A 17,711-nucleotide genomic window follows, 5' to 3' on the forward strand; every position below is an offset into this window, starting at 1 on the left:
TGTTCAATGACCATAGTGCCCTCCAAACTCATCACTAAGCTAAGGACCCTGGGACTGAACACCCCCTCAGCAACTGGATCCTGGACTTCCTGACGGCCATCCCCAGGTGGTGAGGGTCAGCAACAACACATACAACACATCCACCCCGCTGACCCTCAACACGGGGCCCTCGGGGTCCTGCTTAGTTCCCTCCTGCACTCCCTGTTCACCCACAACTTCGTGTCTGCACAAGACTCCAACGCCATCATTAAGTTTGCCGATGACGCAACAGGTGCAGGCCTGATCACCGATGATGATAAGACAGCTTATAGGGAGGATGTCAGAGACCTGTCATTGGGGCCTTGACAACAACCTCTCCCCAACGCCAGTAAGACAAAGGAGCTGATGGTGGACACAGGAAACGAAGGGCCGAGCACGCCCCCATTCATATCAGCAGGCTGTAGTGGAGCGGGTCGAGAGCTTCAAATTCCTCTGGTGTTCTACATCACTAAGGAGTTACATCATGGTCTACACACACCAACAACGAGTTGATGAAGAGAGCACGACAACGCTCAAGACCTTATCGTTTACCACACATACTAGATCTCGACGATTGATAATTACTTCTTTAAGCACACACATAATAGAATGACCATCCGATTCCCCATTTATACCACACGTATAAGCTATGATTGAAACTTGAAACCGTATTTTATAAGTAGATAATGGCAATACGTCTACTTGTTGAGGGAGTAAGCATATAAGTAATTCCTCGAAAGACGCAATGAGCTACTCGTGAGCAGTGCACAGTTCCCATGAGTTTAAAAATAAACGTACCTTGAGAGTGAGCGAGTCATGATTATATTTCTAATCACTTTATAATTATTATGTGTTTAATTACACCTATTCTATTTTTCTGTTATATCTCTCGAGTCATTTACTCCACAACATTCTTTAAAAGAAATAACAAATTACTTGATGATCTACTGTTTGTCCTCTACCATACAATTTTCCAGAGCCTTAGCATACCAACTCAAAAGAAGTACTTGTTACCATGCTGAGAGCATGCATTAGTTTATGACAAGGACATATTTGCTTATCCCCAAGAATTCAACGACAGGTTTTATCAATGAGAAGATCATCTTTCTGAACCGCTGTCCTACTTTACTAACTGCCCGTCTAGATCTTGACGTGCCTAGAACCACCCCATGCTTTGAGTTTAGTCTTATTTATATGTCTGTTAGTAGTTGGTGAGTGATCCCCTGACTACCCGGAGAAAAAAGAAAAAAACATGCCGCCTGTCTGTTTTGTCTATGGCCCTCTTCATGAGAAAATAAATTACTTTTGGATCATGAAGTATAAGAAATTTAAAGAATTTATGAGTCTACATTTTATCTCTTTGATAACTTAAGTCTAAATTTATGAGTTTTCATGCATATATACAACTTGCTTTTAACATTATTTATAGTTATATTATAGACTTTTTATACGCTTCAAGTAGTTATTATTTTTATTTGCGACCTTTGATAGATCTATTAATTTCACAGGCTATGGTACTCTCATGAGTATTTTTTCTATTAATGGTGAATCATTATACACTATTTTCTATCTCAAGAATTTACTAATTTTGCAACTTTGTACCACCCACTGGATTCTCCAAACTCTATATCTAACACGTGTGCTGTTTCTACAACGATGAAGCCATGTGTGCACGGAACATAAAACAAACTAGAGGACATTGTAGAGTTACCATCTGGACACTGTTCCACACCCGTGGTGTATTAGGTAGTATTATACTTACCAACATCGATCAAGGCCAACAGAGACTTACGTACAGCTAAGTGTTTACACACAGATATATAGACAGAACAGCCAAGTCTGATTAGAAAAATCTAGTAAATTAACCAGCTCCATACTTCGATCAGAGTGTGGTGGACGCATAAGCTAGTTTCGTAGCCTCTAAGTGTATAGTGGTAATAATGAAAAAAGCAAGCCACTCTAATAATGACTCAACAGAGGCTGTAGTGGAAAAACTCTACCAAAATTAAAATCTTTCAAGACTCTAAGTTTCAGTTCCCAATATTTCTGACTATGTGTTCACATTCCATCACATATTTGATGGTGGCTACTTAGTCTAGTCATGTTGTGATGTCTAGAATCGGATAACTGTGTACGCAAGAAAGACTCTTAGAGTGCTCAGATACTACAAGGGACAGAACTACAGTAGTCCGACACAGCGCTGACTATTCTGATATATTGATTGATCCAAAAGCACGCAGATAGTTGTCACCACTGAATGGTGGCCCAGCAAAAAGAGCAAAAAAAGTAAATAAAAACAATTATAGGAGTTTGCTGACTAGAATGTTGGAGGCTATTTTGTAAATGACATCGCCAAAGTCGAGGATCGGTAGGATAGTCATTTTATGAGGGTATGTTGGCAGCGTGAGTGAAGGAGCTTTGTTGTGAAATAGGAAGCTGATTCTAGATTTAATTTTGGATTGGACATGCTTAATAGAGTCTGGAAGGAGTGTTTACAGTCTAACCAGACACCTAGGTATTTGTATTGTCCACAAGTCTGAACCGTCCAAAGTAGTGATGCTATCGGCGGGTGGTGAGGCAGCGATCGGTTGAAGAGCATGCATTTAGTTTTACTAGCGATTTAAGGCGAGTTGGAAGCCACGGAAGGAGTGTTGTATGGCATTGAAGCTCGTTTGGAGGTTTATTAACACAGTGTCCAAAGAAGGGCCAGATGTGATACAGAATGGTGTGTCTGCGTAGAGGTGGATCAAGGAATCACCCGCAGAGAGCGAGCATCATTGATATACATAGAGAAAAGAGTCGGGCCAAGAATTACCCTGTTCCCACACAATAAGAACACGAACTTGTTTCACCCTGCCCATGAGTATAATTAGATTTTATTTTTAATTAATTGACTGTGTTCAATGACCATAGTGCCCTCCAAACTCATCACTAAGCTAAGGACCCTGGGACTGAACACCCCCCTCAGCAACTGGATCCTGGACTTCCTGACGGGCCATCCCCAGGTGGTGAGGGTCAGCAACAACACATACAACACATCCACCCCGCTGACCCTCAACACGGGGGCCCCTCAGGGGTCCGTGCTTAGTTCCCTCCTGCACTCCCTGTTCACCCACAACTTCGTGTCTGCACAAGACTCCAACGCCATCATTAAGTTTGCCGATGACGCAACAGGTGCAGGCCTGATCACCGATGAYGATAAGACAGCTTATAGGGAGGATGTCAGAGACCTGTCATTGTGGGGCCTTGACAACAACCTCTCCCTCAACGCCAGTAAGACAAAGGAGCTGATGGTGGACTACAGGAAACGAAGGGCCGAGCACGCCCCCATTCATATCAGCAGGGCTGTAGTGGAGCGGGTCGAGAGCTTCAAATTCCTCTGTGTTCACATCACTAAGAGTCTATCATGGTCTACACACACCAACACAGTTGTGAAGAGAGCACGACAACGCATCTTCCCCTCAGGAGGTTGAAAAGYTTTGGCATGGGCCATCYGATCCATCACCGCTTGGTATGGCAACTGCTTGGTGTCCGACCGCAAGGCACTACAGCAGGCCCAGTACATCACTCCTTGTGTATTTTCTATCACTTTTATTATTATGTGTTTTACACTTCTATTTTTTCTCTATTTTCCATCATTTACTCCACAACATTCTTTAAGAAAACAATGTACTTTTTACTCCATACATTTTCCCTGACACTCAAAAGTACTTGTTACATTTTGAATGCTTAGTAGGACAGGAAAATGGTCCAATTCACRCATTTATCAAGAGAACATCTCTGGTCATTACTACTGCYTCTGATCTGGCGGACTGACACCCATGCTTTGTTTGTAATTTATGTCTGAGTGTTGGAGTGTGCCCCTGACTACCCGTAGAAAAAAGAAAAAAWATGCCGCTGTCTGGTTTGCTTAATATAAGAAATTTGAAATTATTTCTACTTTTACTTTTGATACTTAAGTATATTTTAGCAATTACATTTGCTTTTGATATTTAAGTATATTTAGACTTTTACTCAAGTAGTATTTTATTGGGTGACTTTCACTTTTACTTGTGAATTTTCTATTAATGTATCTTTACTTTTACTCAAGTATGACATTTGGGTACTTTTTCCACCACTATTTCACTGTTAGTCTACACTTGCTGTTTACGAAGGATGTGACGAATACAATTGGATTTGATTTGGCACTGTTCCACACCCTGTGTGTTAGTAGTATATCCCCTCGTCGGCACAGACTACACGCTCAAGTTAACACAGTTATAGACAGGGTCATTAAGTATTAACCAGCTCCAGTTCATCAGTGTGACGGCTGCATTGTCTCCCAAGTTCTGATGAATGAAAACAACACTGATAGCTCTACGAGGCTGGAAAAAAATACCAAATTAAAATCTCTCAGCCTTTCTTTTCATCTTCTGACTTTGTCCATCATATTGTGTGTCTGTGGTCTGTCTGTTGTGTGTCTGTGGTATGTACCAAGAAAGACTCTTAGGTGACCATACTACAGCACAGACACAGAGCCACAGGCTGACATCTGATATTGTTACACTCGCTGTGTCCCAAATGGCACCCTATTCCCTATATAGAACACMATTTTTGACCCTGGCCCATATACCCTATTCCCTATATAGTGCACTACAGGGCACTATATAGGGAATAGGGTATATGGGCCAGGGCTCTGGTCAAAAGCAGTGCACTATATTGGGAATAGGGTGCCATCTGATAGAGTTGCACTGTGTCTCATGGCGATAAAGTACATTTCTCCAGCTACGCACCTCCATGATAAATAACTGTACAGCACCGCTGCTCTGCAGCACATTTCTGTTCTGCTCAGCCAAGTGTGACCTGAATCCAGGGGGGGAATGTAGAACAAATGGAAAGGGAGATTAGAAAGAAAAAGAAAAATCTCCCTCAGCAGTGCAGCCTTGTATTCATGTTTTATGGAATGACTATTGAAAAATATATATAAAAATATATACACTACCGTTCTAAAGTTTGGGGTSACTTAGAAATGTCCTTGTTTTTGAAAGAAGAGCAMATTTTTTTTGTACATTAAAATAACATCAAATTGATCAGAAATACAGTGTAGACATTGTTAATGTTGTAAATGACTATTGTAGCTGGAAACGTCAGTTTTTTAATGGAATATCTACATAGGCGAACGGAGGCCCATTATCAGCAACCATGTTGTTAACAATGTCTACACTGTATTTCTGATCAATTTGATGTTATTTTAATGGACAAAAAAAATTGCTTTTCTTTCAAAAACAAGGACATTTCTAAGTCACCCCAAACTTTTGAACGGTACTGTATATATATTTATGTATTTATTTTTTCTGTGACAAACCGCATCCATGATATTCAAGATAACAATACTGCAATATTGACATCTACACTGAGTGTACAAAACATTAGGATCACCTGCTCTTCCCATGACATAGACTGACCAGGTGAATCCAGGTGAACGCTATGATCCCTTAATGATGTCACTTGTTAAGATTATTACAGTAAAAAAACTCTATATTAGAAATGTGTTCCTAATGTTTGATTTATCTGTGTATATCTGATGGGGAAAAACAAGATGTTCTTATTCTACCACGACAGATTCATACAGTCACAGTGCCGATATCAGATGGGGGAAACTTAAATGGAGTAAAGCAGAGTATCTGTGGTTTGCCAGCTTTACATGGTGAGTCCCCTGCAATGCAGCTCTTGGCTGCGATCATACAGACCGAAGACACACCACAGACAGACACTGTCTGTGTTTTTGTAAAATCTTTGATTTTACCTTTATTTAACAAGGCAAGTCAAATAAGATCAAATTATTATTTACAGTGCATTCGGGAAACTATTCAGACCCCTTGACTTTTTCCACATTTGTTACATTACAGCCTTATTATAAAATTGATTAAATAATTGTTTTCCTCATCAATCTACACACAATACCCCATAATGACAAAGCAAAAACAGGTTTTTAGAATTTTCTTAATTTTTTCTTAATTTTTTTAGTACTGAAATATTACATTTACATAAGTATTCAGACCCTTTACTGAGCACTTTGAAGCACCTTTGGCAGAGATTACAGCCTTGAGTCTTCTTGTGTATGACGCTACAAGCTTGGTACACCTGTATTTGGGGAGTTTCTCCCATTCTTCTCTGCAGATCCTTTCAAGCTCTGTCAGGTTGGATGGGGAGCGTTGCTGCACAGCTATTTTCAGGTCTCTCCAGAGATGTTTGATCGGGTTCAAGTCCGGCCTCTGGCTGGGCCACTCAAGGACTCTTGTTTCTCATGGTCTGAGAGTCTTTAGGAGTCCATCGGGTTCTTGGTCACCTTCCTGACCAAGGCCCTTCTCCCGATTGCTCAGTTTGGCCRGGCGGCCAGCTCTAGGAAGAGTCTTGGTGGTTCCCAACTTCTTCCATTTAAGAATGATGGAGGCCACTGTGTTCTTAGAATAAGGCTGTAAAGTAACAAACTGTAGAAAAAGTCAAGGGTTTTGAATACATTCTGAATGCACTGTATGTATACCAGTCTTGTGTGTCTGTGGTATGTATGACGACAGCACAGTGCTGAGACACAGCCAAGGTCAGGGATGCCACCAAACACAACCAAGTATCCAAATTAGAATCATGACTTACTATTAGCTGCACATCCTAACATCAGGAATGTCTTATGCAACCTCCATATCTAGTTGGCCAAAATGAAATCTCCAAAGAGATTTTGTCTTTGAAAAAAGGTTTTATAAAAGTCTGCATCTTTATTTCTGCCTGTCTTTGTCCTTCTTTTCCTCTAATCCCGCTCTAACTGTGCCACAGGAGCTTAGTGTTGGAGGTGTGCGTTTCTTTGTAGTCTCTTTCACTTTGCAGTCTTTCAATCCATCTCTGTCCCTCCTCTCTCTACCTCTGGTTTATCTATCTGTGCCAATGGAGTTCACTGTTTGAGCTGTGTGTGTTCGTGTGTGCATCTGTGCATCCATATGTGTATGTGTGCGTGCATGCCTGCATGTGTGCGTCTGTGTGTAGTCTCTCAGTCAGGTGTTGGCGTAGGGACCTGACTGCAGTAGTTCCTATATTCAGAACAGAACAGCGGTGACCTTGCAGGTCTGATGCTTTCCTGGCCAGGATGGGACACTGCATCACACGCCATGCGTATTCCTCTCAACCATCCCCCTTTCCCTCTTTCTTTCTCTCTGTCTCCATCCCTCTCTCTCTCTGTCTCTCTCTTAACCTGTCTCCCTTTCTCCCCTCTTCACTACCTCATTGTTTCTACTCTCCCCCTCTCTGTCTTATCTCCATCCTGATAAGGGCCGGTGCATGGTGTGTGGTTGGTTAGTTAATGGGCTCTCAGCCAACCACCTGTGTCTCTGACAAATACACCCCTAATTGAGGGATTTCTCCCTGAGAGAATCCTGACATTTAACTCCCCCTCCCACCCCTCTCCCCTCTCCCCCAACCTCTTTCTCTCTCTCGCTTTCCAAAACATAACGAGTTCTGTTCACATAGGCCACATCCCACAACTCAGGGATGGTCCATTAATTGTAAAATAGAGGACATGGTGCAGCTGGGCAGCATAATGTCATTTGTGGGGTGTGCGTATTCAGACCATAATGAATTAAGGCACTTAAGTTAGGCTCACATTATTACACCATTTGACTCATAACATGTTCACTGGATGTCCCTCTTTAACTTCTGCATCTCCCCAGTACGATCAATAAGGTGATCCTATCATGTCCCAGACCTAGATTGTGTGTGTGTGTGTGTGTGTGTGTGTGTGTGTGTGTGTGTGTGTGTGGTGCGTGCGTGCGTGCGTGCGTGTCGTTTGCTGCGTGCGTGCGTGCGTGCGCGCATAGTACATGTGTGGCCTACAATAGAATCCTTATTCATCCTGATTAGGAGCACATAACTAATAGTGTAATAAGACTGAGACAAATAGACAAATAGATTTAATAAGGCACCTGTGACCTTATTCAAACTAAACCACTAAGCAGTCGGGCCTCGTCTGAACACAGAATTAGATCAAATGTTTTTTTCCATCACTTATCTTATGCAACCGTATCTGCTGGTTTATCTGGTGGTGGCTGTTCAGAGTTGTTCAGAGATTAGAGAGACAGAAAAATGGCAAAAAGGGGAAGGAAAAATAAGCGAGGGAAGGAAAGAGAGAGAGCGAGAGAGAAAAGAGGGGGGAGAGCGAAACTGAAGAGAAGAGGAGATAAGAAAGAAAGAAAAAGAGAGCGAGAGGGGAAGAGAGAGTGGTATCCATGGTATCCTCCAGGCTCACCTGCAGCCCCAGTACATTAGTGACCCGTGGGCAGCTGGAGCGGCAGCAGTGAGGGGAGTGGAGAGCCACAGACTGAGCCACGCAGCTGGGACTGATGGGAGTTTTACGACTTCTCTCTCGCTTCGCCTGTCTCCTGGCTCCCGTCTGCCTCCTACAAGAAAAAGCAACACAACTCTCCCTGCGCTCCGGAAGACAGGATAAATCAAAGAGAGAGAGGGATAGGGAGGGATGGAAAAGAGAGAAGGAGTGGGAGACACTCGCTGCTCACTGCCTGAGGATAGGAGGACGAGAGGAGAATAGAAAAACCTCTACCTCTCTTTTAACCTTGGCTGAGTTTGGACCAAGAGCTGCCTAGAGATGTTTTCCACGACCAGCATCAACTTGAGTAAGGAGGAAGCATAATAAAAGTATGAAATAAAAGTCAACTTTGTTGAAATTCAAGGTAATTATCTGTCTATTGCCTCAGTAGGCTACACCATCATTAKCAGTTATTGCAAACAAAAAGGAATCAATCTCAGAAAATGTCCCGCTGATCTTAGTTTGCGGCATTTATCTGCCACCAAAACACCCCTCAAATTCAAATCTGGACCTTGAAGCCAGTTCCACTACTTTAAAAAAAAAGACCTGGGACACCAGGTGAGTGCAATTAATTATTAGGTAGAACAGGAAAAAAGCAGTGTAACGGACCTCGTAGGGTAAGATTTCAATACCCCTGCCCTACAAACTACCTCATATCTAATATCTAATATCTGTCACAGAAAAGCCTACAGTAACCCTTACATATCTGTCACAGAGAAGCCTAACCCACATACATTATCTGTCAATGAAACGGCTCTATGGAGAACAGTCTTGGCCCTGACTCAGTGCCTCTCTGTCCTATTGTGAAGTGAAAGCCAGCCAGCCCTGTTTGATCTCTATGGGGCCAGCCAGGTGCTGTCTGTGCATTCTAAAGTATGAAAAGAGAGAGAGAATAGAGAGAAGAAAGAGAAAATAGATGGGGAGAGAGAGAGAGAGAGAGAGAGAGAGAGAGAGAGAGAGAGAGAGAGAGAGAGGGAAATTGAGAGAGAGAGGCAGGAGAGATCTGTCAGCGCTCAGTGTTGCCTGGCCTCCACGCCTACCTGGTTAAGGCACAAACACCCAGCACACCCAGGCTCATATTTAAACAGCCACGGGGACAGGGCAAGCCCTGACAGCCTCAAGTCTGCTCCACCCCACTGCCTTCAGAAGGACAGGGCAAGCCAGACATAAACAAGGCAGACCATCGAGACCCAACTCTGCTCTACCTCACTGCACTCTGGTGTCCCTCCTGTCACTCAGAGCCCTGAGRAGCTAAACAAATCAAATTAACATGCTTAGCATGGCTGCCACGTCTGAGGTCACAGCTACCTATCATCACTATGCCTCCACTGTTCTCACGTTGCCACACTCCCAAGTCGTGTTCATCACTGGGCTGTGAGGAGGAAGCCTAGAATCGAGGCAAGCCTCGACCTGATACCACGGGTGGGTCCTGCTGGGCTTGCAGAAAAGTCTCTAGTCTAGAATGAAGAGAAATGAGATAAGAGAAATTATATCAAAAACCTGGCCTGTTTCTCTCCCCATGCATTCAGAGACAATAGCTGGTGGTGTGATCTGAAGTAGCAGCTAAATATGGGTGGAGGGATATCTCTATGGGTTGAGTTCAATACCTGTGTCTGATTCCTGCCAGGTTATTTAAAATACTCAATTACACGCGATCCTCGTGGGAGGTGACCCACCACTGCCCTTCCTGTCTCCAGTGGGCACCATGAAGTAGGTCTCATTATGACGACCAATCAGGCTGCCTGGGAACGGAGGAAGAAGTTGTGGAGCCAAGGGCAGTGGAGACAATGACATCATATCATCCCACCACAGGCTTGACCATCTATCTGTTTCTTATGGATGCTGCAAAGCCCTGTGTTATTAGCCTGGTCTTAGATCTGTTTGTGCTGTCTTGCCAACTCTTATGGTCATTGTCATGCCAACAATGATCATAGGAGTTAGCAAGAGAGCACAAACAGATCTGGGACCAGGCTATTGCTAGATGCCATAAACTTTGACTGGGTCAAGGTACAAGTGCTTTTTGTGAAGACTTGAAAACAAGAGCATAGATTCTGTTGAGACAGCATAATAAAGGATTCCATGGCATCAGCCCAGTTACTTATTTTTCATCCAATGAACCGAAAAACAAACACACACGCACCCAAAATACTGAAAGAGAGGGAGAGGGAGGGAGAGCTGTAAGCTTATATATAGGCCACTGACATTTCATGGTATGTTTTTGAAATAATTTAACTATAACTATGGCATACATCTGCATAGTTTGAGTTTGGGAATAGCACCACAATAAAGAAAGAGAGAGATGAATCCAGCTTTGATGATGCCAATTTGGTGAACTTTATAAATTGAGTCAGTTTGATCTAATAGAAAGTCACACAAAAACATGGCTTGTGACACAAATAATGTTTTAATGGCGGTTTAAGAAGGGAGGGACATGGGTGGGAGGGTGGCAGTGGCATACTTCCAGTGACGTCAGCATTGGACAGGATTGCTCATTCCTCAGATTTATGTGTATGTAATGTGATGCTCTTACACACAGTCTAAAGAAGTAACATTATGTCTATATATAGTTTAAAATCAGTTATGGGGCAACATAGTTCTGGAAGATCTTGGAAGAGCAACGAAGTCCTTGAAAGTAGATGTGGGCTTATAAAGTATAATATTATATAGTATAACGTTTCCCCAAATTGAATTAAAGCAAATCGTATTTAGTGGGAGTCCCACCATACAAGATTGAATTGGACCTCTCCCAGTGATGTCATGGAGACTGGCAGCCATGGAGACTGGTCAGACTGGCAGCCAGGTCTGACCAGCCAGACCAGGTAGGTAGACATTGGCTTGATTGTTGCTGGAAAATAATATCAAGCGCTCAATCTTCTCTGCAGCCCCCATCTTCTCTTTCTACCTGAGTCTAAATTGACCATTGTTCTAGTGTTTTTACAGTGCTGATATCCGGCGTGCGTAGGCATCTGTAATGGGCTACGCACCATCAGAGTGTCACAGGTTATTTATAAGCCCACAGACTGCAGGATGTGTCCCCATGTGATGACATCACCATCACCACCATCTCTCTCTCCCTATTCTTCTTCCAAAATCTCTCYCTCTCCGCCCCCTCCTCTCTCTTGGGCGAACAGTGGGTGAGAGTGTTGGGACGAGGAGGGGGGAGATGGTGCCAGAGCACTGATTCACCCCTARTGTGGGGCTATATTGTGTGTGTGTRTTTTGCAAAAGGGCAGTGAATCACCCCTCTGGAACCATTATTGAATATTTCCTCCATTTTATGTCATTATCGCCCGGACGATCATCATTCCCATCATCACCGGTGCCCCTGAAATTGTGAACCGTGCAGACAGAAGCGAAAGAGAGGCAGAGAGAGGAAGAGAGCGAGAGGTAGAGGAAGGGAGAGMGAAAGAGAGAGAGGTAGAGAGAAAGTAAGAGGGGAGCAGCTGGCCTGTGGACAGAAGCGAAAGAGAGACATGGGAAAAAAGAGGGAGAAGGGGAAAGAGAAAGGAGAGATATATAGAAAGAGGGAGCGAGAGGGAGAGAGAAAGAGAGAGAGAGGAGGGGAGCAGCTGAGGTAATACTGAACGAGGTAATGACCTTCTTCCTTCCCTTCAAAGGCTGAGAAATTAGTTTAGTTAATGTTAGGAAGTTGCATGTCCTGCCAAGACACAAAGAAAAAGTACAGCAGATTTCTAGAAATTAAATGGCAAGATAGGGCTCCAGATTCCAGAAAAATTAAAAAAATGGTTACCTGGAGGAAAATGGGGGGAGGTAATGCTTTTTCAATTTCAGTTAAGGGGAGGGTTTAGTATATTTTTAAGCCTACAAAGTGCATGCTCAGAGAAGCACAGAGCAAAGTTATAGTCTAAGATAGCTGCTGGGATGGTGTAAATACAACTAGGCTGCATTACACACTGCAATGGATATTCCAACCCTGAGCCCCGGTCTGCTCTGTTCTTGCTGATCAAAAACGTTTTTGTGTGCTGCCTAACCAATGGCTTTGCTGTGTAGACCTACAGTGGCAGTTCAGGAGGAGAGTCAAAGGCTTCTTCCGTATTTTGGGGGGATTAGGCCTAGTCCAATTTTTTTTGCACTGTCTAGCCTATAACCTATGTTCTGTTAAGTTTGAGGAGAGTGCAAAGATRAGAAGAAGGACCGGAGGTCAACTTTGATAGCTTGCTACTACTATGTTTCTTGCCCATTATGTATTTATCAGAGTAAGACAGATTCGAGTAACTTACATTGTGGCGCTGAAATTTGAAGCAGCAGCCGCGGCACAATCAATTGGAAATGGACAGCTCGTGGTGCTGAAAGTAGGCAAATTCGAGTAGGCATAATTCATTTCAACCGTCTACATTTTAATTAGACTTTAACAACAAGAGGGATTTGTGTTGGAGCCTATTTCCTCTTATTTAAGAAATAAGAGGTACGCCTACCTGTTTTATAGATGAAATTATGCTATAGGCTGCTATATCCATAGATTTGTTAGTCAATTCCTCCACCCACAATGCACTCTTTAAATAGCCTACCTCTGTGTCAATGAAGGGCTGTTAAGTTAAAACCAAGACTAGAATTGAGGGTGTATGAGAGGGTATGCCATAGGCCTACCTTTTATTAAAGAAAATGTCAAAAAGCACAGGCCTACCCCTTGTTAGTTTAAGATTTTAAAGAACAGAAAATGAATCCGATAATATAAAGTGGTCAATCACAGCGCTTTGGTCCGCGATGCTTTATGCTAGAAACCACCTGTAAAATACCTGGGAAAGACTCAAATGGGGATATCATTGTTTMGTTTCTTAGAYATTCAGAGGCTGAGCTACAACCTTCGATAGCCAAGGAACCCAAAAATGTGCTTTGCAGGTAAAATGGCACCGACAGATAGGGCTGCCGTGCTTCGAGCTCTTAGGAAACTTTGCAGTATTTTTTTCTGTGTTATTTCTTACATTATTATTATTATTTTGGATATCAGAGCGGTGGTAACTCACTAGCATTACCAGCATTACAATCAGGAATACGACTTTCCCGAACCTATGTTCATATCCCCCAGGGCAATTGAACTGATCCTGTTCCAAAACTCAGCYGGTGGAAAAGAGGCACTCAGAGCTGACTTTAAGTCCGACTCCGGAGGCGCGCACACCACCCACCACTTCCGAGTATATTACTYGCTAATATTCAGTCTCTGGATAATAAAGTTGATGMGTTCAGGGCAAGGACTTCCTTCCAGAGAGACATCAGGRATTGTAACATWCTCCGTTTCACGAAAACATGGCTCTCTCGGGATATACTGTCTGAGTCCGTTCAGCCAGTTGGGTTYTCAGTTCATCACGCAGACAGGAATAAATATCTCTCCGGGARGAAGAASGGCGGGGGTGTATGTTTCATGATTAACTATTCATGGTGTAATTGTGATAACATARAGGAACTCAAGTCCTTTTGTTCACCCGACCTAGAATACCTCAYAATCCAATGACGACCGTATTACCTCCCAAGATAATTCTCTTCGGTTATAGTCACAGCCGTGTATATTCCCCCTCAAGCCGATACCACGACGGCCCTCAAAGAACTTCACTGGACTTTATGCAAACTGGAAACCACATATCCTGAGGCCGCATTTAATGTAGATGGGGATTTTAACAATGCAAATTWKAGGAAAACGGCTCCAGCTGCTACTCCAACTTYGGGGATGCCTACAAGGCCCTCACCCACCCTCCCTTTGGGAAATCTGATTACGACTCGATTTTGCTCCCCCCTTCCTATAGGCAGAAACTCAAACAGGAAGTACCCGTTGTCACGTTCTGACCTTAGTTCCTTTTTTATGTATTTATTTTGGTTTGGTCAGGGCGTGAGTTGGGGTGGGCATTCTATGTTCTATATTCTATRTTTTGTTCTATGTGTTGTATTTCTGTGTTTGGCCTAGTATGGTTCCCAATCAGAGGCAGCTGTCAATCGTTGTCTCTGATTGAGAAYCATACTTAGGTAGCCTGTTCCCACCTGTGTTTGTGGGTAGTTGTTTCCTGTTTTTGTGTTTGTTTCACCATTCAGGACTGTTTAGATTTTTGTTGTCATTCACTTTGTTATTTTTGTCTTTTTCCCGTGTTCAGTTAATAAATTTAACATGGACACTTACCACGCTGCATTTTGGTCCGATCCTTCATATTCCTCATCGGAAGAAGAAGAAAATCGTTACACCCATTCTAAGAACTATTCGACGCTGGTTTGACCAATCGGAATCCATGCTTCAAGATTGTTTTTATCACACGGACTGTGATATGTTCCAGGTAGCCTCCGAGAACAACATAGACRAATATACTGATACGGTGTATAGGAAGTGTTTAGGAGATGTGGTACCCACTGTGACTATTAAAACCTACCCTAACCAGAAACCGTGGATAGATGGCAGCATTCGCAAAAAACAGAAAGTGCGAACCATCGCATTTAACCATGGAAGGTGACTAGGAATATGGCCAAATACAAACAGTGTAGTTATTCACTCCATAAGGCTGTCAAACAGGCATGTATAGAAAACAATGTGGAGTCGCAAATAAACGTCTCAGACACGAGATGTACAGTTGAAGTCGGAAGTTTACATATACTTTAGCCAAATACATTTAAACTCAGTTTTTCACAATTCCTGACATTTAATCCTAGTAAAAATTCCCTGTCTTAGGTCAGTTAGGATCATCACTTTATTTTAAGAATGTGAAATGTGAGAATAATAGTTGAGAGAATGATTTATTTCAGCTTTTATTTCTTTCACTATCACATTCCGTGGGTCAGAAGTTTACATACACTCAATTAGTATTTGGTAGCATTGCCTTTAAATTGGTAACTTGGGTCAAACATTTCGGGTAGCCTTCCATAAGCTTCCCCAATAAGTTGGTGAATTTTGGCCCATTCCTCCTGACAGAGCTGTGTAACTGAGTCAGGTTTGTAGGCCTTCTTGCTCGCACACGCATTTTCAGTTCTGCCCACAAATTTTCTATAGGATGGAGGTCAGGGCTTTGTGATGGCCACTCCAATACGTTGACTTTGTTGTCCTTAAGCCTCCCCTTTTTCCTTCCAAACATAACGATGGTCATTATGGCCAAACAGTTCTATTTTTGTTTCATCAGACCAGAGGACATTTGCCAAAAAGTACGATCTGGCTTTTTAATGGCGGGTTTTGGAGCAGTGGCTTCTTCCTTGCTGAGCGGCCTTTCAGGTTATGTCGATATGGGACTCGTTTACTGTGGTATATATACTTTTGTACCTGTTCCTCGTAGCATCTTCACAAGGTCCTTTGCTGTTGTTCTGGGATTGATTTTTCACTTTCGCACCAAAGTACGTTCATCTCTAGGAGACAGAACACGTCTCCTTCCTGAGCGATTGACAGCTGTGTGGTCCCATGTGTTTATACTTGTGACTATTGTTTGTACAGAAGAATGTGGTACTTCAGGCGTTTGGAAATTGCTCCCAAGGATAAACCGGACTTGTGGAGGTCTACATTTATTTTCTAGCTTATTCTTTTGATTTTCCAATGATGTCAAGCAAAAGAGGCACTGTGTTTGAAGGTAGGCCTTGAAAATACAACCACAGTACACCTCCAATTGACTCAAAGGATGTCAATTAGCCTATCAGAATTCTAAAGACATGACATCATTTTCTGGAATTTTCCAAGCCTGTTTAAAGGCACAGTCAACTTAGTGTATGTAAACTTCTGACCCACTGGAATTGTGATTACAGTGAATATAAGTGAAATAATAAAAATTTTGGAAAAATGACTTGTGTCATGCACAAATTAGAGATCCTAACCGACTTGCTAAACTATAGTTTGTTAACAAGGAATTTGTGGAGTGGTTGAAAAACGAGTTTTAATGACTCCAATCTAAGTGTATGTAAACTTCCGACTTCAACTGTATGTGGCAGGGTCTACAGACAATCACAGACTACAAAGGAAAAACCAGCCACGTTGCGGACACCAATATCTTGCCTCCCGGCCAAGCTAAACACCTACTTCGCCTGCTTTGAGKACAACACAGTGCCATCTACAAAGGACTGCTACAAAGGACTGTCGGCTATCCTTCTCCGTGCCCGACGTGAGTAAGACGTTTAAGCGTGTTAACCCTCGCAAGGCTGCCGGCCCAGACGGCATCCCTCGCCGCGTTCTCAGAGCATATGCAGACCAGCTGGCTGGAGTGTTTACGGACATATTTAATCTCTCCCTATCCCAGTCTGTTGTCCCCACATGCTTCAAGATGTCCACCATTGTTCCTGTACCCAAGAAAGCAAAGGCAACTGAACTAAATGTCTATCGTCCTGTAGCACTCACTTCTGTCATCATAAAGTGCTTTGAGAGACTAGTCAAGGGTCATATCACCTCTACCTTGCCTGACACCCTAGACCCACTTCAATTTGCTTACCGCCCCAACCGATCCACAGACGATGCAATCGCCATCGCACTTCACACTGCCCTATTGGACAATAGGAATACCTATGCAAGAATGCTGTTCATTGACTATAACTCCGCATTCAACACCACAGTACCCTCCAAGCTCATCATTAAGCTTGAGGCCCTGGGTCTGAACCCCGCCCTGTGCAACTGGGTCCTGGACTTCCTGACAGGCCGCCCCCAGGTGGTGAAGGTAGGAAACAACACCTCCACTTTGCTGATCCTCAACACTGGGGCCCGACGAGGATGCGTGCTCAGCCCCCTACTGTACTCTCTGTTCACCCATGASTTTGTGGCCACGCACGCCTCCAACTCAGTCATCAAGTTTGCAGATGACACAACAGTAGTAGGCATGATTACCAACAATGACAAGACAGCCTACAGGGAGTAGGCGAGTGTGGACTTCAAGGAAACAGCAAGGAGGGAGCACCCCCCCTCACATCGGGACGGGACCTGCAAGTGGGAGAAGGTGGAAGGCCTCAGTTACTGCGGCAGTACACATACTGACAAATAAATGTCCACCACCCAGACAGTGGTGGTGAAGAAGGCAGAACAGGCGCCTCTTCAATCTCAGGAGGCTGAAGAAATGTGGCTTGGCACCTAAAACCTCACAAACTTTTACAGATACACAATTGAGAGCATCCTGTCAGGTTGTATCACCGCCTGGTACGGCAACTGCACCGCCCCGCAACCGCAGGGCTCTCCAGAGGGTGGAGTGGTCTGCCCAACACAACATCGGGGCAAACTACCTGCCCTCCAGGACACCTATAGCACCCGATGTCACAGGAAGGCCAAAAAGATTATCAAGGACAACAACCACCCGAGCCACTGCCTCTTCACCCCGCTATCATCCAGAAGCGAGGTCAGTACAGGTGCATCAAAGCTGGGATCGAGAGACTGAAAAACAGCTCATAA

The sequence above is a fragment of the Salvelinus sp. IW2-2015 genome, linkage group LG20, assembly GCF_002910315.2.
Source record: "Salvelinus sp. IW2-2015 linkage group LG20, ASM291031v2, whole genome shotgun sequence".
Taxonomy (NCBI): domain Eukaryota; kingdom Metazoa; phylum Chordata; class Actinopteri; order Salmoniformes; family Salmonidae; genus Salvelinus; species Salvelinus sp. IW2-2015.